The sequence below is a fragment of the Chroicocephalus ridibundus genome, chromosome 1, assembly GCF_963924245.1.
Source record: "Chroicocephalus ridibundus chromosome 1, bChrRid1.1, whole genome shotgun sequence".
NCBI classification, from domain to species: domain Eukaryota; kingdom Metazoa; phylum Chordata; class Aves; order Charadriiformes; family Laridae; genus Chroicocephalus; species Chroicocephalus ridibundus.
In genome coordinates, this window is record NC_086284.1 from 220,111,180 (window position 1) to 220,126,370 (window position 15,191).

The 15,191-nt window shown below is 57.4% G+C and overlaps 1 protein-coding gene across 10 annotated transcripts in view; it reads right to left on the reverse strand.

Annotated features, from left to right (window-relative positions):
- Positions 1-15,191, reverse strand: part of SBF1 (SET binding factor 1) — an 86,894-nt gene that overhangs the window by 55,702 nt on the left and 16,001 nt on the right. The window lies entirely within an intron of this gene.

A 15,191-nucleotide genomic window follows, 5' to 3' on the forward strand; every position in this document is an offset into this window, starting at 1 on the left:
TGGGAGGTCCCAGCCTGGGCAGGGACACCTCCCACCAGCCCAGGTTGCTCCAAGCCCCGTCCAACCTGCCCTTGAACCCCTCCAGGGATGGGGCAGCCACAGCTTCTCTGGGCACCCTGGCCCAGGGGCTCACCCCCCTCACAGCAAAGGATTTCTTCCCAAGATCTCATCCCAATCTCCCCTCTTCCAGTGGAAAACCCTTCCCCCTCGTCCCGTGGCTCCCCTCCCTGAGCCAGAGTCCCTCCCCAGCTTTCCTGGAGCCCCTTTAGGGACTAGAAGGGGCTGGAAGGTCTCCCCGGAGCCTTCTCTTCTCCAGGCTGAACCCCCCCAGCTCTCTCAGCCTGTCCCCATAGCAGAGGGGCTCCAGCCCTCCCAGCATCTCCCCGTCCCTGAAGACAAGGAAGAGGAGACACTATCCCGTAGCACCTGCTGCAGGAGATGCAATAAGAAACCCACCTGCTGCCAGGCAGCCCAGAAGAGAGCAGCCAAGGACCACAGTCTTCCCTAAATTGGAATTTATTTCAGACTAATCCAGTCCTTCCCCATCCCCCTAACCTGGTAATGACAATCATGCCCCCTTCCTCTGCATCCCTTCCTCCTCTTCCCACACTGAGAACTGCACTAGCTGGGAGACACCGGGACACTGTGCAAACTGACCACCAGCAGTGCCCCAGTGAAAGAGAACACGACTCGTACTGCCCAGGGGAGGAAAGCTGGGAAACCACTTCACTCTGCTGCTTCAGCGCAGACCCACGAGCAACTCAGCCATCTGCTTCACGGCTCCTCTTCCGAAGTTCCAAAACACAGACTTTCTGTGCAGGGCAAACCCTTCCCGAGAGGACTCTTGCCAGGGCAGGGTGCGAGGAGCGGAACGGCAGCTCACCGACGGGCAGGAAGGCAGGCAGCAGCTCAGCAGCTCGCCCTTGGCTCTGAGTCACAGCCCTGCCTGCAGGCAGAAGGAGCACCCCCCACGAAGGAGCACCCACCTCGGGGGTGATGCCCCGGGGCTGGCCGGGCAGCAGGATGGAGGGAGCCAGGGCAGAGCTCCGGGAGGGTTAAGGAGAAGCGAAGCAGCGTGGTTCCTGCAGGAACCTGCAGTCTGAGCCAGGCAGCCCAGCCCCGAGGAGGAAGGGGCTGATGCTAACGAGAACTGAGAACACCATCAACGACAGACTGCTCTAGGATGGAGAACCAACATTCCCCCTCCAGCCTTCAGCTTCTTCATCGACAGTTCCTCAGGGAACTGGGCTTTCTGAAGCAGGCAGAGCCCTCCCCGGGCAGCAGCTCCCGTCCCACAGAGTGACAGCAGCCCCGTGTCCCCAGCGATGGCCGAGATTTGCAGCCCGGGCACAGTGCCTCTCCAGGACAGGATCCGGGGTCAGGATGGCCGTTCCTGGGCAGGGACGGGACACAGAGCGAGGGGTACATATCCTGACGGGCCATCTCGGGTCTCTGCCCCTCGCAGCTCGGGGGCAGCAGGCAGCTCGCCACCTTTAATCCCTCTGTAATTAGTAGACGAGCAGGGAGACACCCCGGTGTGCGGGCCAGTGCTGAGCCCTGCCAGGGGGATTACCGGGATTAACGTGTCCCCGGCAGCTTCTGCTACTGGCTGCCTACGGACACCACCGACACCAGGTGGGGCTCGTCCTGGGTTCTCCAAACCCACCTTGCCTTACGCAAACCTCCTCATCCTGCAAACCTCCTCATCCTCCACACACAAGAGATTATCCCAAAAGCCTTGAGGAGGCAGGGGTGGCTCCTGAGGCCGCCGGAGCTGCGTGGGCAGGATGGCGGCACCACGCCGAGTGCCTCCCGTAGCGCCTTTCCCCAGAGCCGGTCCCAGCCCGGTCCCGCTGCCAGGTCGGAGCCACGGATGCCACTCAGCTCTGGCTGCACCTGACGCCGGGACCAGCATTTCTGGGCCAGCTCCTGGTGATCAGCAGGGCAGGCAGCTCGTCCCAGCTTCACCCCAGCCATCCCGCAGACGGTGACTGCTCTCTGCTTGGGGCAGTCAAAGGCCACAGCCCGTGCTCGCCCGGCACGCTGGATCCCAGTAACGCCTGCAGGAACAGCCTCCTCCCTTCGCAGACTCCGGACTAGCAGAATGACTGATTTCAGCCCCAAGGGAGCAGCTCTAGACAATCTGAAACACATCCATCACCTCCGTTAGCACGGGAGATGCACGACATGGTGAGTAAGGCAAGGGAACACTGTTCAATCGTATTCTTATGAGCAGGAAACAAAATTCTCCTCGCCCCAAAACTAACAGACCCACGGCGTGGGGCAGGCAGCAGAGCACATCTCATCCTTGGCCCAGCCGCCTGGCTCTGCCCACACCTGCAAAACCGGGTGCCTGCCGGGAAGTGGATCCTGGAGACCAGAGGACAAGGCCAGAAGAGTTTCCATGTGGCTCACAGAGCTCCCCCATCTCCACAAGCCCAAAATTCCCCATCTCCTGGAATAATGCAAATGAAATCATGAGATAATTCAGAATTGATTTTGAGGGCAAGGGAAGACAGGGAAGCCTAACAGGAGTAAGAAAGGTCTTAACAGATTATGGCCCACCCGCTGAGCGGCTGAAATCACAACGGGAAGCTTGGAGGAATGAGCAAGAAGCCAACACATGGCCAGGAGAGGGGACAGTGGTGTGGCTCAGTGCGAACACGGGTCCAGCGGATGCTCAGGGACGACACTGAGCTCTACAAATGCGTCCCAGCTGCCCTCGGGGTGGGGCATCTCCTGGGTCTTCCAGCGAGCCCCAGCACTGAGTTCAGAAGGAAATCTGGGCTTCCTGCAAAGAATCCCCGTGGCCAGCTCAGCCCCAGGAGCTCCAGCCACACAGCTCTGCACCCACGCATGGGGGCTGGCAGGGTTCGGGTCTGACCGGGCTGTGCCTCTGCCACGGCGTGAGATGACGGCCCTCACCACTCTGCCAGAGACATGATCCAGGAGCTCAGGGAACAGCAGTAACGGGGCTTTTTCATTTCTTAAGGCAGGAAGATCTGGCCCAGCCTCAGCACAGCGCCTAAGGATGGGCACGAACCCCTGGGCTCCCAGCTGAGGGCTGCGTTTCCCACCTATGACAGAGCTTAACCCTCAAGAACAGGGAAATCAAACGCTGCTCTGATGGGCGACAGGTCTGGCAGAGGAACTCCCCATCCTGTAAAGAGCAGAGGAGGAATTCAGCCCAAGCAGAAGTGCACTTCGCCACGCCGCCGGCACTCCAGCCGGCTCTCTGCCCACAGCCGCAAAGGGGGAGTTTCCAGCCTTGCCGTAACTGCTCAGGCTCGAAGCGGCAACCGTTCATCTTTGCTGCTGTTTTGCCAGAAAAATTAAGCGAGGAACTGTTACACAGACAGGAGACTGAACACCGAGATCCCTGTACTCCTTACCGCAGCATCCCACCACCGGCGGGGAGCAGGGCTGTTCCCCATCGTTGCACGCGTGCGCTGACGGGGGCGAAGCGGGCAGAGAACTTCACCTGGGCCCAACTGGCGCTGCCAGGTCCTCCCGCCGAGTCCAAGCCACGGCCTGTCCGGCAGCCCATTCCTGAACTGTAGAAAGCATGGCTAATGCCAGCACTGGGAGGTCCAGGCGGCTCTGGGGGTTCTCCCAGCACCCGGAGACGCTGTGACCAGGCAGGACCTCACTCCCTGCCTGCACGTGTCCCACCTCACCACAAGGCCACCAACCTGCCCTTGTCACCTTTGTCACCTGGCTCCCGCGCATCCCTCTGGGCTTTCCCACACCACACAAGTTTTTTCATCCCTTTCTCTTCACTAAGCCCATTCCACCCCTCAAGACAAAGACTTCCATGAGGGTAATTAAATGAAAAACAAAGCAAGTAATAGCTTCCAAACTCCCCTTCCAGCCAAGCTTTATGAAGCACTGTGAACACTTGAGGACACGGAGTTACTCTCCTGTCTCCAGTGGCATCAGGCACGTTATCAGCTGTCGGTTAAGGACCTTTTGTCCTGTTTGTAAAGGACTACCGAGGTTCTAGTCTATCCAAATTGAAATTATTTTTAAAAAGGAAAAAAAGCGACCACAGCCTCTTAACTCAACCACGCAATGCCTAAATTCACAGAAATAGTTAATCTCAAATTTTAAAGTTACGGCAGTTTTGCCATTAATTTATATGCAAGCCTGAACTACTTGGCAGTGTCCCTCCTCCACGTACCATAATGCCAGTTATCCGAGCCATCGGTGGCTTTAGGTCACTGTTACAAACCCTCGCAGCCGCGATGGGTGAGGGGAGCTGCAGGCACCGAGTACGGTTCCATTTCTCCCGGTTTTCAGTAATGCGCTGTCAACAAAAATGACCACGCTTAGTCCACCATCCGGGCTGCCCAACTGTGCTCCAGATCCATGCTGGCGGCTTCCAAGGAGCCCAAAGGATGCCCTGCCTCCCCCGCCGCCCACCGAGGCCGACACCGCGGCCGGCTGCCAGGGTGCTGCAGGAGGGGGTCTGCCCAAGCCCCCGGCATTACCCCGTGTGCCCGGAACACCTCGGTGCCCGCAGCCCACACCAAACCCAAGCCCCAGCACAGAGCTCAGCACAGGGTCGTTGATCTCCCTGATGCCAGAGGCCGTGGATGGGGACAGCCATCCTGACCCTGGCCTTACCACAACGGCACAGCTCCTTTGTTTAAGTCCTTTGGGTGGCCACAAGTCCGCACCGCAAATAATCAAGGTGAGATCGGAAGCACTGTGCTCCTGCGGCAATTTATTGTGCTTTTCCCTCAGCAAAGAGCCCAAGTCGTGGCTGCACGTCTGCCTCCAGACAGCTCGGGCTGCAACTGCAGAGTTACAGCCCGAAAGGGAGAAAGTCCCTCGAACGCTCTCCTAAGCTTCATCACAGCGCAGAAAACAAACTTTCCAGCAACAAGGTGAGCTTATCGTATAGAATCACAGAAGGGTTTGGGTTGGAAGGGACATTAAAGCCCACCCAGTGCCACCCCCTGCCCTGGGCAGGGACACCTCCCACCAGCCCACGTTGCTCCAAGCCCCGTCCAACCTGGCCTTGAACCCCTCCAGGGATGGGGCAGCCACAGCTTCTCTGGGCACCCTGGCCCAGGGGCTCAGCCCCCTCAGAGTGAAACATTTCTTCCCGAGATCTCACCTAACTCTACGGTGACAGACAGAAGCTTAGCTTAATCCGAGCCATGTCACCAAGTGGTGAGTGGGCGCGTGGGGCTGGGAGGGAAGCAGCCGGGGCCAGGCACCCGCAGCAGGGACCTCGCACACCTGCACCGGGCTGGGCTTCCTCACACCCAGCCGTGCCCAGAATGAGGAGGAAACTCAGTGCAAAAAACCCAGGCAATGGGAAACGCGCTCGGCTGGCTCGGAGGGCGGCTGCTCCCCACCCAACCGTCGCCGCTGAGAAACTCTTACATTTGCTCCCCTAAATCAGGTTTCACAATTCATCCCAAGAGACTCGCAGGAAATAAATTGTCCCCAAGACGATTCCAGTAAGGACAGGCCACAGAGGGATTTAGCTCATGACAGAATCAAAATCCCCGTGTTCAAGCATTTCGTGTTTATAAAGAGACTCCCTCCCAGCCTGGAGGGGCCCAGAGGCCCATGACAGAGAACAGTTTCATCTACTGGAAAGTCAACAGTGGGGAAAATGCTCAAAATCAAAACCAAATCTGTCTAAAATAAGAGATGAACGAGAGGAACTGCATGGGGAGGAAAACCTACAGTAACCCCTTGAAAGAGACCCTCTGCCCCATCACCGCCCTGTTCCCTGGGCCCAGCTCGGCTTTGGGCTCGATTCCGTCATTCTCAGCACAGAAACACCTCTGGTCACGTGGGAAGAGCAGGGATTTGCAGGCAGGTTTCAGCCTTTTCCTCTGTCACATCTGAAGGTTTCTATGCAAAGAGGAGTTTCCACACAGCTGGGTTTACAAGCTGTGGCCGCAGCGAGAGCAGAGCTGTGGGGGAACTGCCTCTGCAAGGCGGGGATCTTGCTGGCCGCCCCTGGGTTACGTGGCTGCTTCAGGAGGAGCACGCCAAACCTCCTCCTCCTCCTCCTCCTCCTCCCCTGCCTCCATCAGCACCATCCCCCCGCACTGTCCCTGGGGCTCCCCACCGCTCCGAGCACGCTGACGGGGTGCCAGGGCCACCCCAGCTCCCCACGTGCCACCCACGACGGCCCCAGCCCTGCAGGGAGGATGCTCCCCACGTCTCCTCCCAGCACCCAGCCCTGAGAAACAGCAGGAGCCAGATGCGGAGACTGAAGATTGAAGAGAGCAGCTCAGCCCGTCTGGGAACCTGCTTTAATCCCTCAGCTGTGAGCCCTCGCAGTCGGGCAAGCACTTTGGGCTGGGGGCTGCGTACCCAAGAGCCCGCAGAGCCTGCTCCGCACGCCGAGGTCACCCAGGCTGGAGCAGGAGCTGGGACGAGCCCACCAGCTCCACTCCCCATCCGTCACCCAGCGAGGGGATCCCACAGTTTCCAGCCAGCACTTCTGGGAAGCGACCCGAGAGCACTGAGCAACCTTCCTACTCTCCCCCTCCTCCAGAGCACCTTCCTCATCCTCCTTTTGCCCAACGCCAGGGAGAGGAGACCCATTTTCGCTTTCAGGGCGGTGCACAATGACACTGCCAAGCAGTGGGGGTCGGTCTCTTCTCCCGAGTAAAAGGTGATAGGACAAGAAGAAATGGCCTCAAGTCACACCAGGGGAGGTTTAGGATGGATATTAGGAAAAATTTTTACACTGAAAGCGTTGTCAAGCCTCGGAACAGGCTGCCCAGGGCAGTGGTGGAGCCACCATCCCTGGAGGGATTTAACAGATGTGTAGACGTGGTGCTGAGAGACATGGGGTAGTGGTGGTTGGACTCAATGATCCGAAAGGTCTCTTCCAACCTAGGCAATTCTATGATTCTACGAATTCAAGATTCACAAGGGCTCACCCCCCATTTGCCGTCGGGTCGGGGAGCTCCCTTCCAGCCACCCCGGCGCTTGGAAAATTCCATGAACCCCAAAGCCCTCGTGGGCTGAGACAAAGCAACGGAGCCAAGCTAAATAATCATGTTGCAAATGATTTCAGTGAAAGAGAAAGGGAGGGTTGCAGTAGGAAATGCTCTCGGGCCAGCTGCCGAGGGGAAGGACAGCATGTTCCTCCAGGGATGGGGCCACCGGCAGCCACAGCGGTGTCGCTGTGCCGGCATGGCTCCCAGTGCTTCCCAAACCTATGGCGACAGGCAAGGCTGCCAGACCAAGGAATCAGCAGCATCCAAGCGTGCACAGTGACGTGAGATGCAGCAGTGTGCAGTAACCCCAGTCAGGGAACGAGCGGATCTCTCCCGGACCCCAAGAACTCCCTTTTTGGCATATGAATTGCTCCGTCGCGGTTTGACCGAGCAGCCTTGACAGGACCAGGACAGCCCTGTCCTCGAGTGAGCGCTGCCTACAGGCACTCACGCACCTCTCGGAGTTCCCTCGCCCTCGGCTGGTAGCCACAAGCTTGTGCTGAGCTGGACGGGTGCATGATGTGCCATCCTCAAGGTCGCACGGAAAATGAAGATGGGATGGACAGCACAGACCCTGAACAGCCCGCTTTGGCTGCAGCCGAACAGGCACAGCCCCGAGGAGATCACCCAGCAGCTCGCTGAGGAGCTCACCGTCAGCAGCACCGACGGGCGTGCAGAGGAAGCCACAGCAAAGGCAGCCAGGCTTACTCTGGGAGGGGATGAAGCAAGAAGGACAGGGAGTGGGAAAAAGTAACTTTTGTCCTTAATACAACAAGGGGAAAAGAAAACAAGAGCGAAACATTCATGCTGCAAGGGAACAAAACAAACACCACCACACAAAATAAAATAACAAACCAACCACACTGTAGTCCCACGTTAACCCTTCCCCAAGACAGCACCGCTCAGCTGATGCTGCGCAGCCGGCGCAGACACGTCGAGCACCGCGCCGGCCAGGCGTCAGAAGAAAACAGCACTTTTCAGAGACTGTGGAAATCACTTCTGCTCACCCTTGGCACCAACGGCTACACTACTGCTCCTGGCCAGGAACTGGCCCAGGAGCAGTAAGCTGGAGGCAGCACGGCGGCTGCAGCCAAGGCCATCCCCGTCCCCGCTGCTCCTGCTTCCTGCACCTGGCTCCTGCCCACGGCATCACCAACTCCTGCATGGAATGGATTCTCCAAGAGCTGGAGAAGCCAGAGCTTGGGTCACAGAATGCTTTAAAATCACAGAAGGGTTTGGGCTGAAGGGACCTTAAAGGCCACCCAGTGGCACCCCCTGCCCTGGGCAGGGACACCTCCCACCAGCCCACGTTGCTCCAAGCCCCGTCCAACCTGGCCTTGAACCCCTCCAGGGATGGGGCAGCCACAGCTTCTCTGGGCAACCTGGCCCAGGGGCTCACCCCCCTCACAGCAAAGGATTTCTTCCCAATATCTCATCCCAATCTCCCCTCTTCCAGTGGAAAACCCTTCCCCCTCGTCCCGTGGCTCCCCTCCCTGAGCCAGAGTCCCTCCCCAGCTTTCCTGGAGCCCCTTGAGGGACTGGAAGGGGCTCCAAGGTCTCCCCGGCACCTTCTCTTCTCCATGCTGAACCCCCCCAGCTCTCTCAGCCTGTCCCCACAGCAGAGGGGCTCCAGCCCTCCCAGCATCTCCGGGGCCTCCTCTGGCCCCGCTCCAACAGCTCCGTGTCTCTCCTGTGCTGAGGCCCCAGCGCTGGAGGCAGCACTGCAGGGGGGTCTCCCCGAGCGGAGCAGAGGGGCAGAATCCCCCCCTCGCCCCCCTGCCCACGCTGCTGGGGATACAGCCCAGGCTGCGGGGGGGTTCTGGGCTGCCAGTGCACATATAGTCCCTTGTGTTTCTCAAGACCTTTCATTTGTGGATCTCCAAATGCCATATCAAACGCAAAGTCTCCCCACCGGTGTCCAGGGAGACCTGCCGCCTCTTCCCTGCTGCCTCAGGCTCAGGAAGGGTCCAGGGCCTTGAAGGTGCCAGATGTGATGTAGGAAAATGTTCCCGCAGAGCCAAGTGCGAAGGCTGGGAGCAGAGCCACGACGTTGCTGCGCAGGGTGTTCCCATGATAACCTGAACTAAGTTCTCTTGAACCATTTAAAGCCAGGCTGAAAACCAGCTGCAGGAAAGGGCTCCTGTGTCAGCTTTGGCTAGAGCGGAAGGAGAATATCACCAAATGACAGAATGGACGGGGCTGGAAGGGCCCTCTGGAGATCATCTCCTCCAACCCCCTGCCAGAGCAGGGTCACCCAAAGCAGGTGGCACAGGAACGCGTCCAGGGGGTTTGAATCTCTCCAGAGATGAGACTCCACCATCTCTCTGGGCAGCCTGTGCCAGGGCTCTGCCACCCTCACAGCAAAGAAGTTTTTCCTCATGTTGAGATAGAAATTCCCATATTCCAGTTTGTGCTCGTTGCCCCTTGTCCTGTCCCCGGGCACCACCGAGAAGAGCCTGGCCCCATCCTCTTGCCCCCCGCCCTTCAGATATTTATATAGCAATGTAGAATACAGCAATCTAGTTTCTCTGCTGTTTTTCCCTTCAGTCGCACCAGCAGAGGAGACCGCGCAGTGGTTCCCTTCACTGGAAGTAGCACAGGATCCCAGCATCCCTGCGTACGAGTCCCCATCCCCTGACTCCCGGCGGTGTCTCAGCAAGGAAGGTTCAGCAGCATAGGAGCCACCGCTGCTTCTGCCGCAGCTGCCAGTGAAGGCTTTGCCCGTGTGGCCGTGGGTAGCCCTAAATCCTCAGCCCAAAGCGAGCAGCGGCAGGGGGACGAGCGGGTCTGCACTGCTGCATGCCAAAGACTCTCCTGCTGTTCCCATGGATGCTCCAAGCAGAAAGCATCTGGGATGGGTGGATGGATGGGAAGCTCTCGCACAGGCATGAACGCGTTGTGGAGCAGGGTGCCTGCCGTGCCGTGCCCCGCCGGGTGCTCCTCGCTCTTGCTTCCCCTGGCAGAGGAGAGCTGGCTCGGCGGTGCCTGCTTGCTCTTAATGCGCTGCTTTGAGCTTCCCTCTCCAGCCGCAGGCGCTTCCGCGGCAGGGATGAAAGTGCCCAGCTCATGCACCCGGCCAGCGTCAGCCTCCACAGCAGTGGGGCAGCTTGTGCCCCCCCGGGAGCTGCAGTGAAGTCTGCCAGCCTGCTCACAGCTACTGTGCCCCCCCCACGCCTTCAGCCCCTCTCTGCTGCCGTTTCCATCCAGGCAAAGCAGTCCAGCCTCTACAGATACTTAAAATCAATTTCTGCAGCTGGAGAGATTGAGGAACATTCATTTTCTAGCAAGCTGAAGCTTTTTTTGACAGTGGGAGTGAGGGCACCCTCAGCAAGTTTGCGGATGACACCAAGCTGAGTGGTGCAGTGACACGCTGTGGGGATGAGATGCCATCCAGAGGGACCTGGACAGGCTGGAGAAGTGGGTCCCCGTGACCCTCATGGGGTCCCACAAGGCCAAGTGCAGTGTCCTGCCCCTGGGTGGGGGCAGCCCCCGGTATCAGCACAAGCTGAGACTGCAGGGCATGGGGTCACATCAAACCCCTTTGCACACGCGTGCCCGTGCACAGGAGGCAGCCGGGGAGAGCCAGGAGGGACCGTGTGTCTGCACCCGGCTCCCGGAGCGACGCATGGGGCACAGGCAGAGCTGGGAGACAAGGCAGCTCCTCCCGCCGCATCCAGCCCCGGCATTGCTCTTTCACATCCCCTTCCCACAGCAGCCACAGCAATCGCGGCGCCCATCAGGTGAGCACCGAGGCTGTGTCTATATAAGGGAAGACAGCTGAAGGACCACATGCTGCTCAGAAAACCCCAGCTTCCCGTTCACTCCCCTGCTACCCACAAAAGCATTTTTTTTTAGAGTGATGGCAGCAAACAATACCAGGAACGTGACTGTTGTTAGCGAGACAGAGAAGGGCACAGTGGGCGAGCTCAGGTGGCAGAGCAGGAGGGCACAGGCTCCTCTCCACGAGCAGCCCACTCCTGTGGTCTCCCAAATACCTCCCCACTCCTTGAGGCTTTGTCATGAGTCTCGGGATAGGCGAGGTCAATAATTCCTTAACCCAAAAGTACTGGCAGCTGATTTATAGGGAACAAGCTACTGCGGCAAGGTGGGATCGCTGCCCAAAAGCTGTCAGGAGGGAACGAGCTGCTATGATGAACGTTCACCACCCTGTAAAGTGGGAAATAAGAGAGGAATAAAGTCTAGTCACCTTCCTTTATTTTTATTTTTTAAGTGCAACAGAGCAGCTCACTGATTACCTCTCCTCAGGAGAGACGCGAACCTTACCCTGTTTGGAAAGTGTCTTTTTTGCCCAAGAAAGCTCCATCCCGGAGCAGGAGAAGCTGCTGGGACATACTGGCACAGGAAGCCCCAGCGGTCTGAGATCCCCAGAGACAAGACCAAAACCTGCCAGGGCCCCGAGGAAAGGGAGAAGCTGTGGACGGGGCCGCTCCAGGAATGAGAAGACCCAGCTGCTTTCTACCCACAGGAGCAAAGAGCAACCAAACTCATGACAGCTTCATCACACAACCCTTCTGGAAATTTGAAAGCCACCATGCTTCAGAGACAACATGTTGTCTTCAGTAGAATCACAGAATCGTTTAGGTTGGAAAAGACCTTTAAGCTCATCGAGTCCAACCGTTAACCCAACACTGCCAACTTACCACCAAACCATGTCCCTCAGCACCACATCTACCCAACTTCAAAATATCTCCAGGGATGGCGACTCCACCACTTCCCTGTGCAGCCTGTTCCAAGGCTTGACAACCCTTTTGGGGAAGAAATTTTTCCTAAACACAACATTTCATGGCGGAGTCCCAGGCAGCGCTAGGGAAAGCACACTGCCTTTAGAAACGGCCCTCTGTGAAGACTGAACAGTGATCTCCAACCTGATGCAACCACCGCTCCTGGGGAGGTCTACACTGCCTTGGCTCAGCAGTGATTCCTGAAGCCACGCTCCTGTCCCCACCGCCCGCAGGCTGACACGGGCACCGACATCCTTTGCTGTTACCCGCTTCCCTGTGCTGTTATTTCCACAGCACCAACTCAAAAGCCCTTCAGAGATTAGGGGAAGATTTAGAGTCCATTCTCCTTAAAAACCCTCTTGACCTGGTCATGCTATTCCCAGACAGGGAACCCTGTGAGCCAGGACATTCAGTTTCTGTCCACTTATCCTCTCCTTTCACCCCAAACTGGGCCCGTGTTTCCAAGCAGGAACTCTCACTGATAACTCCACAGCCCTGGAATGGGCTTGCTCCACTCCCGGCTGCTCGGCAGCAGGAGCTGGGTTTGTGAAGAATGTGCTTCGGAGGTTCTCAATGACGTTATTCCACTGGGGCTGAAGGGGGCTGCCACTGTGGCGGGGGCTAACCGGAGCCCCTCTCCGGGGGTCAGGTTCCTGGCCAGGGATGTTGCTGTGCTGGCCGTGACCAGCACGGGGTGGCCATGGCACAGACCACGCTATCACTCCCTCCACAGCCACACAGCCCATTCGTCTCCGCCGGGGGAATCACCGAGCACCACCCTTCACTGCTGGAAAACACTGGTAAATCCTGGGATTTACTGTAACGCCTGGTAGTCTCCATCTGGCAGAAGATCTGCAAATCCCAGGGCAGCCCTGCCCTCCCCGTCTAAGCCCAAGAGCACACGCTGCGCCGCTGGCGGGGCTGCACAGGACAGGTCCCCAGCCTGTCACTGCAGCAATGTCACCCCATGCTGCTGCCTCAGAGGAGCCGCATGTCCCTCCTCTTCGGCTCCGTGCTGTCCTGCAGGACAGGACACGCTTTCTGCCCTTCCCACCTGTCAGATTTATCCTTTTCTCGCCATCCATCCTTCCCCTCCTGGTTTTGGGTCCCCTGCTCTCGCTGTCACGACAGCACTGTCTTTCTCACACAACTCCCCCACCAGCACACAAACCGAGGTGCCGCCCGGCGAGCCTCCTGCGGAGGAGGGGGTTGGACTAGATGGCCTCCAAAGGTCCCTTCCAACCCAAACCCTGCTGTGATTCGAGGCTGGCAGCCACACGCCGCAGCGCTGCCCGTCCTGCCGGTACCTGCTGCCCACGGTCCCCAAACCGCACCCTTGTGCCCGAGGTCACCATCAGCGCTGCCCACATCCCTCAGGGCGAACTTCACGGGGCAACAATAAAGGAAGATCCTGGTCTCCCGGGGTGCATTAAGAAGAGCGTGGCCAGCAGGTGGAGGGAGGTCATCTTCCCCCTCTGCTCTGCCCTGGGGAGGACGCCTCTGGAGCGCTGTGTCCAGTTCTGGGCTCCCCAGTTCAAGAAGGACAGGGAACTGCTGGAGAGAGTCCAGTGGAGGCTATGAAGATGCTGAGAGGACGGAGCATCTCTCTGCTGACAAAAGGCTGAGAGCCCTGGGGCTGTTCAGCCTGGAGAAGAAACGACTGAGACGGGATCTCATCAATGCTCACGGCCACGCCATGAGGGTCTGCAGTGCTGGAGATGAACTGCTGCACGAGGGCAGACTGGATTAAATGAAAAACAATTTCAATATTCTACTTTAATATCAATTTAAATCTGTAAAGAAGATTAGAAGTGTTAAAGTTACTTTCCATTTGTCCCTTGTCACCTCCCCGCAGGGAGAAGGCTGCACAGAGAGCATGGTGCCAGCACCGAGGGCCAGCCGCCCGCTCAGCTAACTCCCCTCTCCAGGCGATAAATTATACCTGTACGTATTAAAGCAATTCTGCAGCTTATCACATCTAATAAAATGCTGGATGTGCCATTTACCTTTTCCTAATGCATATCCAAATGCTTCTTCATTTGGGATTTCAGCCCAGCTACCCATGAACAGTGGTATTCAACCACTCCATACACATATAGAAATGAAGCCTGCAGATTGGCTTCACTAACTTTGAGATAATTATTGAACTGTCAACTCTTGAGAGTATTCTGGGGTCTGTGCACGAATCAGCACGTGTCCAAGCATTTGATTCCAACATTCTTGGTTTCAGACGGAAAGCTGGTGTCACACAAAGGGATTGTGCCTGGGAGAAAAGGGACTGAAGAACAAACACGGTGACAATTGTCATGTGTGGGCTTCTGATGGGCAAAGAGCTACTCGAGAACCTCGTCGATGCTTTTATCTTCCGTACTGTTACGGGGAACAGAGAGGGGAGAGGAGGGACAGGGACACCCGTCCCCCTTACAAAACGAAGGGTGAGGAGGAAAGCTGACGAGATATAGCAGTGACTCCTAATTTCACATGTCGCCTTCCTGGGAGGATCTCCACTCCCCTCTTAGTGGGGCAGTGCCCTGCTGTGCCCACGCACAGACAATCTCCATGGGCTGGCCTGGAGAACGTCACCAGAACAAATCCGTCATCCGCAGAAACAGTCGGGCGCTAGGCTTAAAGCTGACTAAAGTGAGCATTTACCAGGGTCCAGCTGGTAGATACCACCCTCCCTCTAGAATATACTCCCTAATCCATCAGGCTTGTTTCCCCGGAGGAGTTGGATTATGCATCTCCTCCAGTTGTACAAGTAGAAATATATAAACCTGGACCTAGAACCGGGCCAACACCTGAAAATAATGGCTGGAGACAAAACGCCCAGGATGAATTCACGCATGTTGGCCGCGCACGGCAGCTCTCCGCTCCCACCGCCGCAGCAGCTCTGCTCCCCCGCACGACACGCATTCCACGGCATTCCTCAGGTTCTCATTATAACCATTCTCACCTTCTGCAACCAAGCTCTGAACAGGCAGTACTGGCCTTCAGACTAATTCTCCTCGTTCCCTGAGTATCTCCTAAATCCCAGTTACCCCAAGTCGCTGCCTCAGTACCCGCAGGGACATCCCAAGAGCCTGGGACAGGGCAGCGGGATTCAGGGATCGATTCAGGGATGGATGGTGAGGAGGGCAGTGAAGGGAGAGAACACTGAGAATGCTGTTATCCACCTCCAAACCGTACAAGTTGTCCAAGGAGGAAAACAATGGAAACGCTTTCAGGGAAATCCTCTGTTGGAAGCGGGACTGGTTCAGGTCCCCAGCACTCCCACTCTGAAACTGGAAGTCAGATGGTATTAAATTCTGTAATTAGCCTTTAAGGCCAAGGGTGTGTCTGCTTTCCACGGGCTGACGGAGCCAGGACAAAAGCTGTGACTGCTTTTAGGGAAAGCGTGGTTGTTTGGGGGTTTTTTGTTTCAGTAACTCCACGGGGTATCGAACCACCTTGAGCAATGGCCAGTGCTGTCACT